Source organism: Castor canadensis, chromosome 5 (assembly GCF_047511655.1).
Source record: "Castor canadensis chromosome 5, mCasCan1.hap1v2, whole genome shotgun sequence".
In the NCBI taxonomy this organism is placed as follows: domain Eukaryota; kingdom Metazoa; phylum Chordata; class Mammalia; order Rodentia; family Castoridae; genus Castor; species Castor canadensis.
In genome coordinates, this window is record NC_133390.1 from 63,125,381 (window position 1) to 63,145,232 (window position 19,852).

General features: G+C 34.6%; 1 protein-coding gene across 17 annotated transcripts in view; it reads right to left on the reverse strand.

Annotated features, from left to right (window-relative positions):
• Positions 1–19,852, reverse strand: part of Zbtb20 (zinc finger and BTB domain containing 20) — an 815,899-nt gene that overhangs the window by 368,220 nt on the left and 427,827 nt on the right. For all 17 annotated transcript variants that reach the window (XR_012447947.1, XR_012447949.1, XR_012447950.1 and 14 more), the window contains one exon: positions 481–528. The gene's annotated coding sequence lies outside the window, so the exon portion shown is untranslated. The remainder of the gene's footprint in view (positions 1–480; positions 529–19,852) is intronic.

Consider the following 19,852-nt stretch of genomic DNA (forward strand, 5'->3'; position numbering starts at 1 on the left):
TCTGTCCACTCAAGGGTCTCATTTGGAAAAAATATATCTTTGGAGATAATTCCAGAAAGTCTTTTGTGTATTTCCACTCGTGTGTAGCAAAATCATGTGAAACTGTGGCTGGTAGAGTGGTTCAAGCGGTAGAGTGCCTGCCTAGCGAGTATGAAGGCCTAAGTTCAAATCCCAGTATCACCAAAAAAAAAAAAGAAAGAAAGAAAAAGAAAAAATTTCTGAAAATGTGTGACATTATCTGTGTTTTGGAGTTAGTGTTTTTCATCCTTGTATATGACGGTATTTCAAATGAACAACAGGATATGAAAGATCTACCTTTTATCAATGTCAAAATACGTTCTGTTCAAATTTATTGCTTGAAGTGCTAGACTTATCACAGTCCTTAGATTTAATTTTTTTCTGAAGATAGCAGAAATATATTTGACTTCTTTGCATCTCAATATTTTGGACTGTAACTTAGAGATAATGAAAGTTACTTACCAGCCAGCAATGTTGTGTGGAATACCCAGTTAGTGATGGTGAAATATTCTGAAATGAAAAGAGTATCATAAATGCTAGGTATTTATTTTAATAAATGTACAACAACATAGCAATCATAGGAAAAATTCATTTATTACTCATTCTGGGACACTGACTTAGTGACACTTTATAGAAAGTAAAAGACATCCCTTCCAGAATGAAAATACAATTGTATACTGATAAAAGTGGCTTCTGTAATTGCTTGCATGTTTAACTTGAAGGTTGCTAACCAATTGAAACCAATTATGAATAACTTGCTTTCCATTTCTGCAATTCACCATAACTTATGCTGAGAAAGTTATGTTTTATGGTCATCTGTGATCTGAAAAATAAGTCAAACCATTGTGAACTACTAGGACTTGCAGTTCCATTTGAACCTTATTTTATTTTTGTAAATAAAAACAAAGTGGGTTTTCCTTGTTTTTGGTTGTTTGTTACTTGTGTTCTGGCTGTAAATATTTTGGCAATGGTGGGAGAATAAGCTATGGATTATTTACATCTGGTTTCATGAGTTGTGAGTTACTGGTCTTATCTTCTATCATGAGTATAAATTAATGAATACTATTATATTCCAAGTCCAGTAAGACAAATGCACAGAGTGAACTGAAAGCTTTAAAAACTAAAACCTTTTATGCTAAGGCCTAGAACAAGAGAACAAACCCCAAATTAACATTTAAAAAAGCTTCAGTTGTAAAGCAACAAAGTCCCCAAACATTGTATAATCTACATTATAACAAACAGCAGCCTATTAATAATTCCACAAGCTTTTCTTTTCAATGCCTTTAAAAAATTTAGAAGGCACAGGTGGTTTTCCTAGAGATCACCCCCCAATCCCACCACCATAATGAAAGCCTTGAAAATGACCAGCATGATTAATTTAAGCCAAACTGATTTAAAAGATCAGAAATTTGTGTAGCTAAAAGTAATAAAATACTATGTAAAAGAATTACTTCACATAAAAATTTTCTATACTTAGCATCCTAGAACTATATAAATAAAAGAAGCCCAAAAATAAATATCCAAAGGAAATAAGAAAAGCCAAGATTCAAGGGACCCTGTGGCAGAGTGCAAGAGGAATATATTTGAGAGCCAAAATCTTGAGTATCTAATACACTTGCATGTGAAATTTAATGAGGATCACCAAGGTAGCTTGCCAAAAATTATGTTTTTTAAATTAGCCAATAGTCCATGCAGCACTGTTCACTAAAAAGAAGCTCTAGAACAGATGTAAAATTGCCTTCCGAAATTTGCTACTTTTACCAAGAATGAGATGGGATAACAAGGACTTTCTCAGCAAATGGGATGATACATTCACTGCAAGAATCGGAAGAACTCTGTATCAAATTTCTTCTTACCACTTCATTACTCATATGGCTTACTGCTTACCTGTGTAAGCTCTGAGGGATCAGTCATCACAGATCCCTCACCAGTTCACTGAAACACAGAAAGTATATATGAAGCTGCTACAATGCACTGCACACACCTGAAGTGATTCTGCTTGAAATGCTAAGTCAGTGACTCAAATTCTTGTTCCAATATTAGAAAATATCTATCACTACTGCCAATAGTAATGAGAAGAGAAAGGAGTTGAGAGGATTTTGAAGGACTTATGAAAACTTAGACAATATTTAAAACTCTTCTTAGGTTTTTTATCCTCTATAAAAGAATATTTAGGTTTGCCAGCCCTTCCTACACCTGGATCCCATATTACAAAAGAAAAACTATAAGTAGCTGAGCCTACTCACTAGGCACAAACTGGACTTTGAAAGGCCAATCCTGTCCTGGTATTGTTCTGAGAGAAAAAAACTCACTAAGATGGTAATGGAATCTGTTTTGAGAAAGGGAGGCAAGTGAAAAGTTCAGATGTTTTCCCTCCTTCTCTCATAGCCAGATGCCTCCAACTGTTTTTGACAACCAAGAAAATGCTGATCCTCCTCCCAGTTACTTTTAAGATTTATTTAGTTAGTTAATTTTTTGTTGTTTTAAATCCAGGCAACCAATTTGAAAAATCAGTGTGCCTAGAATAACTTCCTGTATATAGAACTACACATAAAAATAAGATCTTGGTTACAGATTTTTAATCATGTTAAAATTACAGTATAAAGAATGTACTTTACATTTTACTGAAACATGGAAAATATTTATGTAGCTGCTACTATGTGCCAAGCACAACTGAAGTGACTCTGCTTGGAAAGCTAAGTCATGACCGAAGTTCTCATAACATTAGAAAATATCTATCACTATTGACAACAACAAGAAAAGAAATGAAGTTGAATTTTTTTGATAATCAGGTACCAACATACACAACTGCACATTGGAATCCAAATTCAGCTATTATACATGTAGAGCAGCATTTAGAAAAATATAGATGTGAATATGAATTTTGGGTTAAACACTAGAATATTCTAACCAATTTTCACTTCATTATTTTTCCACAAACAATCTCTAAGCTATAAATTCTGTTAAGAAAAAAATGATGAAAGGAAATTTTTAACAAAATATTTTAAAAATATATGTTAGTTTACTTATTATTCATATTAAAACAACAAAAGATGTTCATATGTCATCATAATACAGAGTCACAACAATCCCAATGATCTTGATCACTGTGTTGTTATACTTTAGAGAATACATTCAAGCTATAAATCCTAAAAATCCAGACAAAACCTCGATTGCTATCTTTGTGCATCTGAGTTTTCCATTCAAAGGAATTTAAAATTGCGATAACTAACACATAAGAAGTTTAAAAAATTATGAGATAACTTAAATATTAAAAAAAAATACTAAAGGAAAAAACTCACCTCTTACCTTCAGTAAAATCAACTCAATCAATTTCTCATGTTTTTAATATCCAGACAAATAAAGGGAGACCTAAAAGACAGATGCTGATCCCAAATACTTGGAGACAAATGCCTCAGTATTTCCTACTCATTCTCCAATGATCATAGGGATCCTCTCTCCCCCATCTTCACCTTCTCTGATTGCACTGCAAACAATCAGAACTACCAGCACACACACTTCCTTCTAACAGGTCCCTAACAGTGCCTAGTGCTGAGCTCTCTGTCATTTTACATCCATTTTGTAACCATTTGATAGGGAGACACTAAAAAGGAAGAACAAAACAAAACCCCCAAATCTCTCCAACCTCCCTTATCAGTCAAAAATGCCTGGAGAGGACATTAGTCAGCTAAGTGAAACAAAATATTGTAATAGGGAAGAAAGACTGATAAATCATGTACAAATCTCACTTTGTTCCCATTTAAGGTGGAAGGAAGGAAGTTTCTTCAATGAAAAAATGGGGTGCAGGAAAGGGGTGGAGAGAGAGGGAGAGAGAAACTTTTATAATATTTGAGATTAAAAGAAAATCAGTACAAAGGTGTTCCAAGGGATCATTCTAAAGTTTTAAGTGAGAATTCCAGAAAGTACAGATTCTTAAATAAAACTGTTCTTTAGTGGAGAAGTTATATAGGGATTCTGAATTGAGCATTCCATCTCTGTTGTAGCATCTAGATGTTTGCTCTTTCACTAAGATTTTGATGTTTGAATATACTTTGTTATGAGCAAAATAATTAGAGCTTTACAGTCCCCAAAATAAAAAACAAGAGAAAGATGGGTTTATATAACTGGCTTTTTACATAAATATTACATCAGGATATATTTCGCATGAAAACACGTGTGCATGCACACACACATACACACACACACACACACACACACACACAAACATCTTCCTCATCCTGTGTTTTAAAACTAATTTCATGCTTAGAAAGTTGTTGATTTTTCAGAAAATAAGTAAAAACACCTCAGAATAATTTTAGTCTTATATCACCTGGAAAATTTATCATATCACAGAGGGTCACAAGGTCCTGGTTTAAAATCAGTTAAGGCTTTACTGCAGCCTTAACTGGGATGTTACACTGCAGCCTTAGATAGCAACTAGAAATGGACAAAGATGTTAACTAACTCTCTTCTACACAGTCTGAGAAAAGGGAAAAAAAACTGTAAGTTTTCCCATCTGTTATTTCCTCTTTTTTTCTTTTTGGCTGTGGAAAAGTATAATTATGCAAGAGCTTTTGAATGTAAAGGCTGTGTGTGCTTTTTCCCTTTTTGTCTCTGTGTACTGGTTATGCCATGTTGCGTAACTGAGTACAGAGTAGGCGGTTAGCGTTTACTATTGATTTACACTATGCCATCTAATGAATTCAGAACAGCAAAAGGAAAGGAACAGAGGGGAGGGAGTAAAAAGAGAAAGAGGAGGACTGTGAGAGAGAGAAAAGGGAATGAAGGGAAATGTGAAAGAGCTTACTTAGAGGAAACAATTCCAATGTTTAGGACAGGTCCATTTTTATTTCCTTTAGCTCTGACTTTTGGTTATTTTTCAGGTCTCAGAAAAATGGATTTGAGCTAGTGACCCCCAATATTCCAATCCTATTTCTAATGAAGATTACTGGCAGGTGAATATTTCAAAGTACTAATGTATCAAATTACTTGAAAGCAATTCCACTAAACTGACATACTTCTCCATATGCACCTTTTTTTCCCCATGCATTTGCACATCTGTGATGGTCTGAGCTTGTTTATGCAGTTGCAAATACTATTTGAAATCATTCAAATAACACAGGGTTATTATTAGGGCAAACAGAAATATGTTCTATTTTACTCATCTTTAAAAATACATAAAGAACACATTTAGAAATCTTTGAATGGGTTGTGCATTAATTTGAGAGAAGATATGCCATAAGTTATTTGGCTGAACAGAACAGCTAATATAGGATAAGAGAAAAATTAGCAAAATGAGGAAGGACTCCTAACTGATGAACAATACATACAGATGAAACATAAATAATTTCTTACATTGTATCTATGCAGCATTTCTTCCCAGTACTATGTGGCTACTTCAGTGCTTTCTATGTCATACAATGAGTTCCAAAAGGTTAAACCAGAAAGTATGGGAGAAGTTGATTCTGCCTGTAGGTATAGGACATTCCAGTACCTGAGTGTGCTCCTAAGGCTGAGAACAACCATTAAAGTAAATAAAATGCTCTTTATTTAGCAGACAGCTAGAGAGCTGGGCAAGTGACTTGTTGCCTTTCTGAATGTGTGCTTGTATGTAAATGGTGACTAGGACAAATCACAGGAGGTTCTCCAAAGGAGAGATCAGAGTTTGGGTTTCATTTCTTATCATCTGTCTTCCCTTTTCATCTATTTTAACTTAGAAAATGCACTCCATTCATTTGTCAAAGATGCTTTCAGGACTAATTGCAACAGCACACACAGTTACATACCTAGTACCTAACACTTGCTAGCCCTTTCTCTATGCCCACCAAATATTTGTTGAAACTATAAAATGATTATGTAAGAAACATCTCTGTAGGAAAAATGCACTGGAAAAGCCTCAGAAAAACACACTCCAGTATTTAACAAGAAATCTTAGACTCTACTATTTTATCATTTATCTGTAGGCAAAATGATGAGGTAAAAGAAATATTGAAGAGTCAGGTGAATTTAGTTCCATTAGAAAAGAAAGCTTAGCAAAATCATAATACTGATAACATCAGCAGTTTTATATTCATTTTCACCTGCTGTTTTGGGCTATTTTTTTCATTTCAGTCCTCAGTACTGAAAAGTCCATTTTAATTTCCATGGACACATTCTAAGGGAAAAGTCTCGGGATATCAACATAATTCATCTTTTAAAAATACTGAGAAGAATGTAGCCATTTTGTAATGGAAGAGAATATGGCTTTTTGTTGAGGGCAAGGCAGGTTGAGTTCTGATTAGGTTATGCAAATTTAAATTAATAGAAGGGCAACCAAGAATGTACAAGAATGTACTGATTTTCCATTTTCTTGGTTAAAAATAAATGGGAAAAAATAAATTCTGGATTAGAAAACCAGAAATGCCATCTTTCAGTTAATTGGAGAAGACCTTTAGAAAAAGAATTGCAACTGTAAGCTCTCAAAAAATTCCAGTTGAAGATTCAACTGGAAGCATGTTTGACAATGGTAGCCATATTAATTTTTTTTTAAATGAAGGGCCATCACCTTGTTAACAACTCTCTAGAACTAAACACGCACATTTCAGTTAAAACCTGCAAAAATGTTTATTTATTTATTTATTTTTCAGCTTTGGCCATCATTTAATGTAATCAAGTTCAGTAACTTTCTTCAATAAGAATCCTGGCAGTATGATGACAAGCTCATCCATGTGCCTTTGCATTTCATGGATCCTTAAAAGTGGATGAGAACTTGCCTGTCCTCCTCGTTTTATATATGAAGATTCTGATGCTCAGAATTAATTTTCTCAGGAGCATATATTTTGAGATAGATAAAGCTCACAGTTCATTTTTTCACAGCATAGGCTAAATCAAAGTATATAAATTAAATCTTATTTTAAATGCCATAGGGAAAGATTTCAAAGGATTCTTTTATAAGAGAAGAAATCCTTACATTATGCAAAATGCTCACCTCAAAGATATCTTATACTTAATTTTTTATCTTAAACATGAGTCTACTGTTTAAATCATTGCTTTTCTTCTTCCTCCTCTTATTTTTTCCTCCCACTTCTACTTTGTGTCTAGCCCATGCATTTCTCTTCTGATTTCAAATTCTTCCTTTTCTCTCACCTTTCATTAAAGGTTTAATCAAATTTTATTTATTCAATTCTTATAGAAGTTATTTTTGTTAATATGCTTTGAAATCCTCAGAAGTTATAAAAGAAGAAAAAAGTATAAATTTACTAATATATAATAAATAGTCCTTTGGTATGTACTTAAACTTTTTTTAAACTGCAACAAAATATTGAGCACTAAGGGTAATCTACAGCTGGCAGGCTTCCATCTAGACTGCTACCACTGTCTAGACCTCTGAATTGTCAATACACACACTGGGGCCTGTGAAAAGTATCTCATCAAAGATAGCAAAGGCTCTTGATTTACAGACCACATTTTCCACTACACCAAGTCACCTGTATTTCCCCCTCTTCTTTCTTTCCATTTAACAGATATGCATATTTGAGACTGATTATGGCACAATAGGAGGAAATCAGGAGAAATCCCAGTGACTTAATGTGGCTTAATGATGCAGACCAAACTACCTCAATTCCAACAAAAGAAAGAGATGAACACTAAAATTGTAGTTACACAGAAAATGAAGTTTGAGGAAATTAAAAGAAAACTCAGATACTAGAAAGAGGTCTCTGGTTAGAAGTGACATAGCTGCCAGAATCCTTGTAATTAAGATTGTGTCACTGTTTCTCATGAACCTTACTCTTATGGGATTTATAATTCAGCTAAAATGATTAGCTCTAGGTTGAAATGTAGCTCCAAATATCTTAGAATGGGAGATATTTCTCTCCTCTTATTTCTTAAAAACAAAAACATCTATCAACCATCCAACAATTTCAATGACATTTGTATTCTGACTTCATACCCTTCCCTAAAAAGAGTAGGTACTAATCAATAAGCTTACAGGAGCCAAGGTGAGCAACACCTGCTGTGGAATGAAGGCCATTAACCTGGTATGTGAATGGGCAATAAAAGAATTTCCTGTTATTTCAAAAGATTTAATGTACATCACTTCATTGTACTTTATTGATGTGAATAAATAAAGGATCTCAGCAGCACTTTGTTGAGAGGTCTCCCACTCCTGATTGCTAACTCATTTTGTAGAAAACATTATGATTACAGGAAGCAGGAATTTTTTTTTGATGGTTTTCTTAGATCTCATCTCAGATCATTCCTAATATCTCTTCTCAGGGTAGGTGTTAAATAATTAATAATTTTTAAAAATCCTTTTCCTATTTCTTTAGCATTGACTACAATGTCACTAGCAATGGCTACAACAGGACACTATGCCATAATGGTGAGGAGCAACAGGGGAGAAAATCATAGGTATATATTAAAATTAATAGGTCAGAGGAAACTAGTATTTATTGAGTGTATAATATATGCAACGTATTTCATTAATGTTATTTCACTTAATACAAACCCACTGGGAATTAGCACTGGCCAAAGCTTTCTAGATTAGCAAACTAGTTACAGAGCTGTTACTATTTTGCCTAAGGATGCAGAGCTAATTTAAAAGTTGTGAGGTCTGAATCAGGATTCTGGGGCCCATATGCACTGCAGTACACTACAACAGCAGGAGCAGAAACATGAAGCCACTTAACCTAAAACGCCCCATGCCAGCCACTGATGAGAGTCTCCTGAGGCTGCATGGGGGATGTGGGAAGGGCAAATGACTCCTAAGAAAAGATGGGTTCTTGTTTTCCCCCTAGATCTGATGAAATCTTATTTATTCAAATGCAAATATCTAAATGCATGTTTGGAAAATCTTTGTCTTGGAAAAGGAAATGCATAATCTCCTAGGACTCTTTAAATCAGAGCAGATATTTTAGTGTTTAAAAAAATTCCTTTAAAGATTTACACTAAATAAAAATTTTAAAAATATAATGAATATAAAATCAGATGATTAATACAGAACTAACATTTCAGTTTGTGTGCATATGTGTGTACAATTTTTTTCCTTGCCAAAATTTCTGGCAATTGCTCTAAAATACTTGACAAAAGCTAAACAGTAAATATGTTAAGCCACGAGAATAGGAAACAAATAAAAAACAAGAAGCATGTGTATATACATAACTTCCTTAAGAATTTTAATCCTAAAATATTTCTAAAGCAAAATAGGCCACAGTGCTTTAGATTGTGTGTGTATGTGGCTGTAAATAGTTTCTTCTTCTTTACTGAATCTTTTATATAGATATTATTTTGTAATGCTTGCTCAAGATAATGTGAGAGCGAATCAGGTAAATGACGGGAGTTTTAAGAAAATTACAGTTTAAAGCATTGTAGAACTTATAAATTTAAATATTAGTATGAAACATTCTTTCAAAATAATGTATAAAATAGAAAGTATTCTCCATTTTATTCACACAATGCATTTTTAGGGGGATGTAACTTACATAGCTGTGTGTGTGCACACGTGTACATGGTGTACTATGTTACTGAAGACCACTGAGGTACTTTAAAAATATTATAAAAATTGTAATTTGGTGACAAACTTAAGAACAAAGTAACTGTAGTCAAACAGGTTTGAGAGAACAATGAATAGTTCTTTGGGTAGCACCAGTCTAGTCCTCAACTTTAAAAGAGTCCTTGTTGCTTTGCCCTTTCTTATTTTTCCTCAAGTATAAACTGAGATTGGGAGCAGGAAGGAAGAAAGATTCATTCCTTATTTAGGAGAAGCACAAGAGAGAAAACTGGAATATACTCTGTCCCTCATCTCCCATCCCTATCAGGAAAAGCCATGGTAAACTAAGCAACAGGAAAAGCAACAGCAGCAACCACTTTCACAGTTTTGTGACATTGGGCAAAAGCAGGCTGTGTATCTGCACTCATCCAGGGATCTCTTCAAATTTTAGCTCCTCTAGCTGCTCTTGCACCAAAGCTGGGGGAAGAGATGAGATCTGCTAGGGAAATAATAATGGTTTGGGAAAAAGAGGAGACACTCTTTTTAAAATCACATTTAAACACATGGCCAAGATATAACTTGCAACATTAAAAAATAAATTACCCAGTTAACTTGAACCAGCTAAAAATAAATCATAATATCCTCCTCACTAAAACAAAACAAAATAGAGCAAAAACTCACAACCAATTATTTTGACTGGTGAGAACAGACAGTGATATGAAAGTAACAGATGGAAGCCCATTTTTACTCACACAACACACTCACTAAACACAACTGCAAGCATCCCCAGGACAATAACTTAACAATGGGGACTCTGGCCTGTGCATCAAAATATCTCCTTTGGGTGGTTTCCTTAAAGAATTCAGAGGGGCTTGTGTAAAATAATGTAGACTAAAACCAACTCATCTATTCAAACCTACAAACAAGAGAGGGCCATAAATCACAGCTTATGGACAAAAGGGATCCAAGTGTCACCCCTGCCAAATATTTTCTCAAGACTGGGGCAGGTTTTCTTTTCTTATTTCTTTTTTTGTTGTCTGGTAGTATCTTTAGGAAAAGTGACATATCTGTGTTCTTAAATTGAAACACCATACTGCCTAGCATCTAAAACTTTCATAAATCAAATAATTAAAAGTAATAAATCTTCCTGCTAATTTCTCCTAAAAGTTGAAAGAAAGGTTATCATCTTACCTTACACAGTGCCTTCTGATCTGTCAGTGTCATTCAATCAATAATTTCAATGTCAGTTACTGATTTTCAACTCTTTCATTACAAAGACTTCAAGCAATAATGAAATGGTGCTGATCTGCTTGCTTTCTATATCGTCTATATTTATATGCTTATGCTTCTATTTGGATCTATATTTATCTGCTTTATCTGCCTACAGTGCATCTGTTTCTCATATACACAGACATATATTTATATATATACACACATACTGTATATATATATATATATATATATATATATATATATATGTTATATATAAATATACATACCACAAAAAATGTATGAATGTATGCTAGCATACTTATTTCAACAACTGTGTAGGTGCATAAATACTCAGACACAAGACAAATATACAAAGAATATAAATGTACATGTAAACACAGTTACACAGGGAAAAGCATAGCTTAACAATAGCCCTGTCTGCCACACTTGCTGTTGGCCTTCGAGACTTACACAACTCTTGTGTGACATGTCATTGACTACCCTGAAAAGGCGAAAGTACATAAATAGACAGAGATCATGCATTTTAACTCTCTCATTTTAGACATAAGGAAATTGAGACACTAACAGGTGAAGGAGAACAATGGAAGGGGTGAATTCAACCATGATAAATTGTAAGAAGTTTTGTAAATGTTACATTGTATTCTTATACAATAATAGCTAAATGCAGTAAAATAATAAAAAACAATTAGAAGCATATTTCTTATACATGCTTAAATTGACCAATAAAGACATATTCAGAAATATTTTGGAAAAAAAAAAAAAACAAGAGCAAAGGGCTTGCAGCTTTCTAGAGGCATAGCTAGAAGCAGAACCCACATCTCTGTGCCTTTTAGATTAACACTCTTTCTAAACTGAATCAAAATGATGAAACATTCTTTTCAAACTCAACTATTATTATTTTCTTTTTTTCATTATTTCTTATTTTTCCCCTTTCTTGATGTATAAAATGTATGCAACCAACATGCAATGTTTTAAGTATTTTACATGTATCATTTTATTTGTCCAGTTCATCTGTTTAAATATCTCATAAAGTAGTTATTACTATTCATCCCCGTTACACAGATTAAAATATCTTGGGCTTGGTAACTAACAACTCACCCCAAACTATATACCTAGAGCACAGAAAGGGTAGAGCTCCTGTGATGTTCAAGGCCTATGTTTTTTACTAGACCAAGATATCGAATGTCTTATCAATCCTACTCATACTCAGAGAGCTTAATAATGTTCTAAATTCAACAACTGTTAGGTCTGTTTTAGGACACACCATAAGCCTAAAGCAGAGATTCTCTCAGACTGAGAAAAAAATAATGGGGAGGAGGTATAATCTACATATCCCCAGGATGCAGCCCATGCCCTTCACTAGAGAACTGAAATATGTAACTCTTAGGGCAAAAAAATTATCCCAAGGGTAGACTTATGTGATTTAAAGTCTTAATAACTTTTCGTTTATGAACATTTTATGTCTTTTTCATCAAAGGATTACCACAAACTGATAATATTGATTCAGATGGGAAATAGAGGCTCAAGAAGGCAGAGAGAGAAAGGCAAGAGGAATAAAGAACCAAAGCCTACCCCGTCTAGTCTTCTTCCTCTTGTGGAGCAACATTTTCTAAACAAATACCCACAAGAAAGAACAAAGTCAATACCCCAAAACTGTTTTTATTTTTTGCTCCCACTTAAGGGTTAAGGACAAATTCAGATAAGAAACAATGTCTATATACACTAGGCAATTTTACATCAATCTCTTCAGGTAGTAGCTAGTTGCAGGCCAGCACAGAGTTTTGCACTTTGGTGAATAGAGTATCCAGTACTGGGAGGTACCATGTGGTCTTGTGAAACTCCCTGGGGCACACTATACCCATTAGCCAAAGCTTAGAAATTACATTGATCCATACATGCAGCTCTTCATCTGTGACATATTGATAATTACTCTTATTGTGAATTAAATCCAATTTATAAAAACAAGTTTCAGACATTTGTTACAATGGTACATTTTAACTCTTTCAGAACATTATCTAGCCCCAGTTTATAGGAAATAGGAGCTATAATACTATAAAATCTGATGTTAAAGAAAGATTTATGTCCTTGAGAGAGAGAATTACACTTGGTTTTGAATCTCAGGTTTTCACCTTACTATAAAGTTTTTAGAATGTTACTAAACACTCTGAACCTCAGTTTCACCAACTGTGGAATAAAGAATAAAAGCATGTATTTTGCAGGAACATTGTGAGGTTAGAGATAATAGTCCCAGCACAATGGTCTCCCTAATAAAGAGGGACATTGAATATTAATTTTTATATGTTTAGGAAGGCTATTTGGCTGTGACTTTCTATTACATAAATGATACAGAACTTTGCCAGGAGTAATAGGAGCTGTGTGATAACTTTTTATTCTGGTTTAATCAAAGATGAAGTTTTTGGTGATCAGTTATGTTCCAATATTCACAGGAATGGGGGGAGGAAGAACAAAGGAGAATGATGGAGGGGTGAATTCAAGTATGATACAGTTGATATGTTGTAAGTGCCACAATGTACCCCCACTACCCAAAATGAAAAAATTAATAATGAGATTAAAAAAAAGTATAGTGTAACATTTTCAGTGTATGATCTTAAGGCACTTATAAAGCCCAGCTTTATGATTGCTGGTGCTCTCACTTAATAATTGGGTAAAATGAAGATCTGAGAGACATTCCCCAAATCAATAATAATAATAATGATAATAAAAATCACCAGCAGGGGTGAGTAGAATTTCAGCCGTTTAACATCTAAATTCCATAGTGTCCAACTGAGTAATAACTGCTGCAAGGTCGCAAATACAAAAGGGCCATGCTTTCCCTAAAGTTCTCTGAGATTATTCACTGAGGCCAAAACCATTAGGTAATGCTGTGTACATCTGCTAAGATAAGGAGGGGGAATCAGTATTAGGTTAGGGTTTCAGATTAGCAGGGTCAGGGGAAGATCAAGTGATGAGAGTGGTTTAATTCGGGCAGAGAACAGGGCATGGAAGAAGAAAGCAAAGAGGGGGCAACCATGGTCCAGAGAAGGTGGAGGTGGGAACTCAGACCCAGTGGGGCTCAAGCAGTAACTGTGCCTCAAAGAGGAAACTGTCTCATGTTCACACACACTGTGAAGTGAACAAAAAAGCCCAGGGTGTAGTATAAATCCTGCTATTCCAATAACATACACAGATGTTCCACCATTGTTTTCTTTTATGCACATTTTAATTAAGAGATCAGAATCAGCATTAAAATGTTATTAAATGACTTGTTTACATTTTCACTATATGTCATTTATTATGCATTTTCAGAAGGACTATTTAGAATTTTTATGCCACTGCTACAATTGTCCTACTCTAGTCAGTCTTTTCAGTCTAAGCACACTCACTTCATTAATTCTCAATCAAGCAACCCCCAGCCCCAATTGTGCCCAGCATCATGACAAACTCCAGTACAGTTCTCCAACATGGCAGGAAGTCCCAGGTATACAGCAACCTTTCTGATTCTTCACAAAAGGCCCAATTCCAAATATTCTACCATTGTCCTCACAGGAAAAAAGCCCATATACCCATGCCATGCTCTTTCCCTAAGCAGGTGGAAAAATCTCAGGAACTCCAAGCTACCACATGAAGGAACCTGACCTCTATGAGCTGCAGTCTGTCTCACTGAAGGGACATGGGAATGGTCCCATTGCCTATTTCTAGTCTACGACTTGTTCCCATTTACTCCTGCAGTGACCTTTGAGTTCTCTCTAGTGTTAAAATAAGTCTTCACAGATCTCTGTCTTCCAAATGCTGTGGATATCAACACTTATTCATACAACTCACCTGCATGTGTGGATCAGAGGAGTCCTGTACTCTGCATGATAAAAGGGCACTGTTCCAGAAGCTCACAGTTCATATTATTCCTTACAAATCATTCATGGCACATGTGATTGTAAGGTCTCAGAGGGCGGGACTTATGTGAAATGCATATTGAGTGCTGTGCCTAGTACATTGTGGGTGCTCAATCAATACAATAAAGAGAGGTAAAATTTCTTTCTTTCTCTTGTCTGTTGTCAAGGATAAGCAGGATGCTCGTACAGAGGAGCATAAGAAAGGAACACATTCTAATCTTATTGTCAAGTGATATTACATAAGCAGTCTCATTTATGGACTCCAATGAATACAAAAACGTTTTAGTACTCTGAGTAGAACCTTGAAGTAAGAGTAACTTAAGTATGCTACAACTGTGGAGCATACAGGAAATCAATCCCTATAAGAAAGAGTCCTGAAAATGTTGCCACAGAAAGAATAAAATCAGTACAAGTCTCTGGAAAGCATCTTAGCAATATGTATTAAAAACTTAAAAAGGTATGAATATGGTTGGCCTAGAAATTTCACCTGTAGAATGCATCTAAAGAAAATAATAAAAAAATTTAAAATTTGGAAGCAATGTTTATCTTCATAATTATAATTATGAAGAACTGGAAACCTTATGTGACAATTGAGCATTAATTAAATAATGACAGCACCATCATTTACTAGAATACTATGCAGTTATTAAAAGGCATATTTTGGATATTTCTTAATTGACATGAAGAATTTTTGAATATTGTTAAGTGAAAAAGTATATTAATTTTAATATGTGAAGGAAAATCTCTTAATATTGTTAAGTTTATATTGTTTGAAAAATGATAAGATATGTGGAAACATAGTGCAAAATGACTAGAAAACACTAAAAGTATTTGTTTCTGGGCAGAAGAATTGAAAATAATTTTTAAAAGACCAAAAATCGTATGTTCTCCTTCATATGCGGACATTAGATCAAGGGCAAACACAACAATGGGATTGGACTTTGAGCTCATGATAAAAGCGAGAGCACACAAGGGAGGGGTGAGGATAGGTAAGACACCTAAAAAATTAGCTAGCATTTGTTGCCCTTAACGCAGAGAAACTAAAGCAGATACCTTAAAAGCAACCGAGGCCGATAGGAAAAGGGGACCAGGAACTACAGAAAAGATTAGATCAAAAAGAATTAACCTAGAAAGTAACACACACGCACAGGAAATTAATGTGAGTCACTATTTGGCTATCCTTATCTCAACCAGCAAAAACACTTGTTCCTTCCTATTATTGCTTATACTCTCTCTACAACAAAATTAAAAAATAAGGGCAAAATAGTTTCTGCTGGGTATTGAGGGGGTGGGGGGGAGAGGGAGGGGGCAGAGTGGGTGGTAAGGGAGGGGGTGGGGGCAGGGGGGAGAAATGACCCAAGCCTTGTATGCACATATAAATAATAAAACAATAAAAAAAATTTTATTTATTTTGAACTTTTCTATAATTAAAATAAATTAATTGTGTGGCAAAATATTTCTTATAATATTAAATCTATATAAGCCTTCCTTCCCAAAAGGCCTAAAGTGACTTCCCATTAGCATTTTTGTATATAGAAGTCTTCCCTCTTCTGCTTTTATAGTGTCACATTCTAAAATCTTAAGTGTTTGGGACTGTGTAGTTATAATAGATACTCTACTTCTTAAATAAATAAAACTCTAATAGCCCTGTGACTTTAATCTTATACTTCTTCTTAGAAAAAATACCAATGGACTGTGAGTTAATGGTGAGGAATTTTAAGAATCTGTAGAGTGCTTCTGGACCCATTTTTCCATAGTTCTAAATTCTGCTTTCAATGCAGGCTCCCTAGTATAAATTAATGCCATCTTACATTACTCAGGTTCACAGCATAGTATCTTTTCTCTTTTTGATTTCCAAACTGTTTATTTCACCATTGCTATCTCTGCTTAATACACATTGGTGCTGTAATGAATAAACAAAGCACAAAGTCAGTCATTCAGGAAAAATCACAAGTCTGATCAAAAAAGGAGGAGCTTAGTTTAATGCAATTTAAATTCCTTGTGCAGGATTTGGTATAGCCATAAGAGTCTCCTAATACCTACAGTATAATCATATAGTATATAATATTATACTATATTAATAATACCTGTAATATTGTAAGAGACACCACCCCTTCCATGACTTTATCCTAATGCTCACATCCAGCCATAGATGATTGTACAAAAGACTACAGAGTAGAACATGGAGGAGCTATGACATGCCACATGTAGTCCCAAGATATAACATAGGAAAAGGATATGCAGTCTATTCATACTAAAAGAAAACTTAGGCAGCATTTTCCCAGCCTAAAGACAAAAGGTGAGCCATGAAATTTAAGGATTCATTGGAGTAAATATCCAATAAACTGCTGTAAGAAGAAACATCTCTACCTATGAATTAACTTCATGCAACCCATGTGGTAATATTAACCGTAGAAAATAATGACAGCTTTTAAAAAGGAGGAATGTTCTGAAACAGGTTCCCTTTGAGGAATATAAATGTCAGGCCCATTGTAAGACTTACAATCAAGATTTACAGAAATCATATCTAGGCACATACATTTTGAGCTCCCAAAGTGATTCTGAAATACACTAGAGATGAGAACTAATGAACTACTGGGTAAGTTAAAATCTCTTAGCTCTAGCTAACCTTTATAAGTTCATCTCCCTTAACTTCACAAACATAACTTTTGCTCATACTCAGCTAATCTCTTTTGCTCCCCATACAAACAGAAAATTTTCTCTCTCACAAAGAGAAAATTAGTTTTTGTCTCTATACATCTACTTATAACTTCTTATCTGTGATACCTTGCCTGCTCCTTTCTGCTTGCTTAAGTTTCACCTTTAAGTTTTACTTTCCTTCTAACTCAGATTTTCCCACATTTAAAAAACCTACAGAATATTTGTCTTTGCCTTTCCTCATATCATTATGGAAACAATAATTTATGTTTATCTTACATCTCAATATGCTCATAAACCATGTGTCCTCAGGAAGTATTCATATGGTTTTGTTGGTACCTCTTTGCCATGTACATCAGGGACTTTCAAAGGATAGGAGAATGAATGAAAATGACACATACATTCATCATCAAATAACAAAGGGCATGTATATTTATTTCCAAAAAAACAGCTCACAGTCCATTCCTTGCTACCTGTAGCCTTACATTTTAAAGAAAATCTACATGCAGAAATAAAAATAGAGTTTGAATGTTTAGCCCTAACTCTTCCTCTAAGCTCTTGTGTAATATATTCAACTGCCTATAGCATCACTTCACTTAGATAAGTCAACATGCCCCAAAACTAAATTATAACTTTTACTTCCCCCACAACTGCTCATTTTCCCATATCCCCATACTCTCCCAACCCGACAGAGTTAATGACATTTCCATTCATCCAGTAGCTCATGTAAAACACCTGAGACTCATTATATTAATGTCTCTTTAATCAGCCCTAACCTTAAATTAGGCAGAATTGAACCACTGTCCATCTCATCCCCGCTGCTATTGCCCATCACATAACTGAGTTACCAAAATAACTCTTACATTACCTCCTACATTACCCTTGACATGTTAGTCTACTCTCCACAGAGCAGCCACAGATCTCCTTTAAAGCATAAATGAGAGTGCATACCATTTTAAAGGGCCTCTTAAGGTTTCTTGTCAGTCTCTAGCATAGCTTTATGATCTACTCCTTACCCATCTACATCATCATTCTCACTTTGCTGCATTTGAGCCACTCATTTCTTCTTATTCTTCCTGGAAGTTTCCAAGTTGTTTTTACTTCAAGGCATTTATAATATCCCATCTCTCTGCCTAAAATATTCTTTCTCCTGGTCATGATATGCTTAGCTTCTCTCGTTATTTAAATCATTTTCCAAATATATCTTGCCCAGGGATACCTACCCTACCTACCTATTTCAAATAGCTCTTTCTCTACAGTTTGGTCCTATTTTCTACCTTCTAACCTTGAGTTAGTTCTTCTTAGATCATATCATTATTTAAAATGACCTTTTGTTTATTTAATTATTGGGTGTCTTTCCTTCTACCGTACAGTAAGTTTCACAGAGGATTTGTTTAATTTCTCACTATGTTCTCAGTAATTAGAACAATGTCTGAAATGTACAACAATGTCTGAAATAATACAGGTGCTTGATAGCTACTAAATGAATGAATGCATGAGTGGATGAATAAAGTATTCCAGTACTTATAAATTTCATTCCAGTCACATAAACTTCAAATAGAAAATTATTCTTCTTCATGGTGCAGCAATACTCTGGAGTGCCCCAGAGGCCTCTATTCTTCCCATCTGACTGCACTGGCCAGTCTAGGCAACCAGCTACAGATTATAGCTCAGGTCCTACACTATAGTTCTTGGGATGATTAAAGTCATATTAGATAGTTGGCCAAAAATATTATCTCCTTCAAGTTTTCAAGGGAGAGGTTTTCCCAGCCTACTGTTCTTGGTAAGCTAGGGTATAATCCTATGCTTGAGGGGGGGACTCCCTATCTGGAGGGGAAATGAGGTATCCTTTTATATTATTTATTTCATGAAAGTACCAAGTATAGCTCATGTTTGTATCCACAATGTTCAGAACATTGCTGAGCAGAGAGTAGAGCTTCAGTAAATGTTTATTAAACAAATGAACAAACTGATCTATGTCACAGGCAACAAGCCTGTAAGTGCTATTCTTCTATGTCTTAGCTTCAGTAGTGTTAACTAATCTTAGTGAATAAAAGTTGCCTTAATTAGAATATGCTATATAAAATTCATTTTTTCATAGACTGGATTGAAAAACTCATTAAGAAGGACCATGTCTTATCTGTCTTGTATCTCTACTTCTTAGTACAGTTGTCTGGCTGCAAAAAGAGGAAAAACTCCAAAGCAAAGGATATAGAAGTTAGAAGTCCTGGCAGCAATCAGTGAGTATTAAAGAATGCCAGTCTGACATGATTATCAGATGTTAGGTGATGAAAATTGTGCCAACTAACATATGGATTCCTACCCCGTTTCTATGTGAGACTTAAGCTCTAAAATTATTTCCTGAACACAGGGGATCAGAGCTGATGGTGATTATATACTATGAGACTGCTACTTTCCAGAGTATTGCTGATCAAAGTGATAGACACCCAATGCAAGAAAAATCTACACCTTTTTACTTAACCTTCTCATCGAGGTAGTTAGCAGATGGATATTATAAAAAAGGGTTCCTAACAGCATAGTGTTCACTAAATATGGAAGCCTTTTCAAATAAAGAAGCAAAATA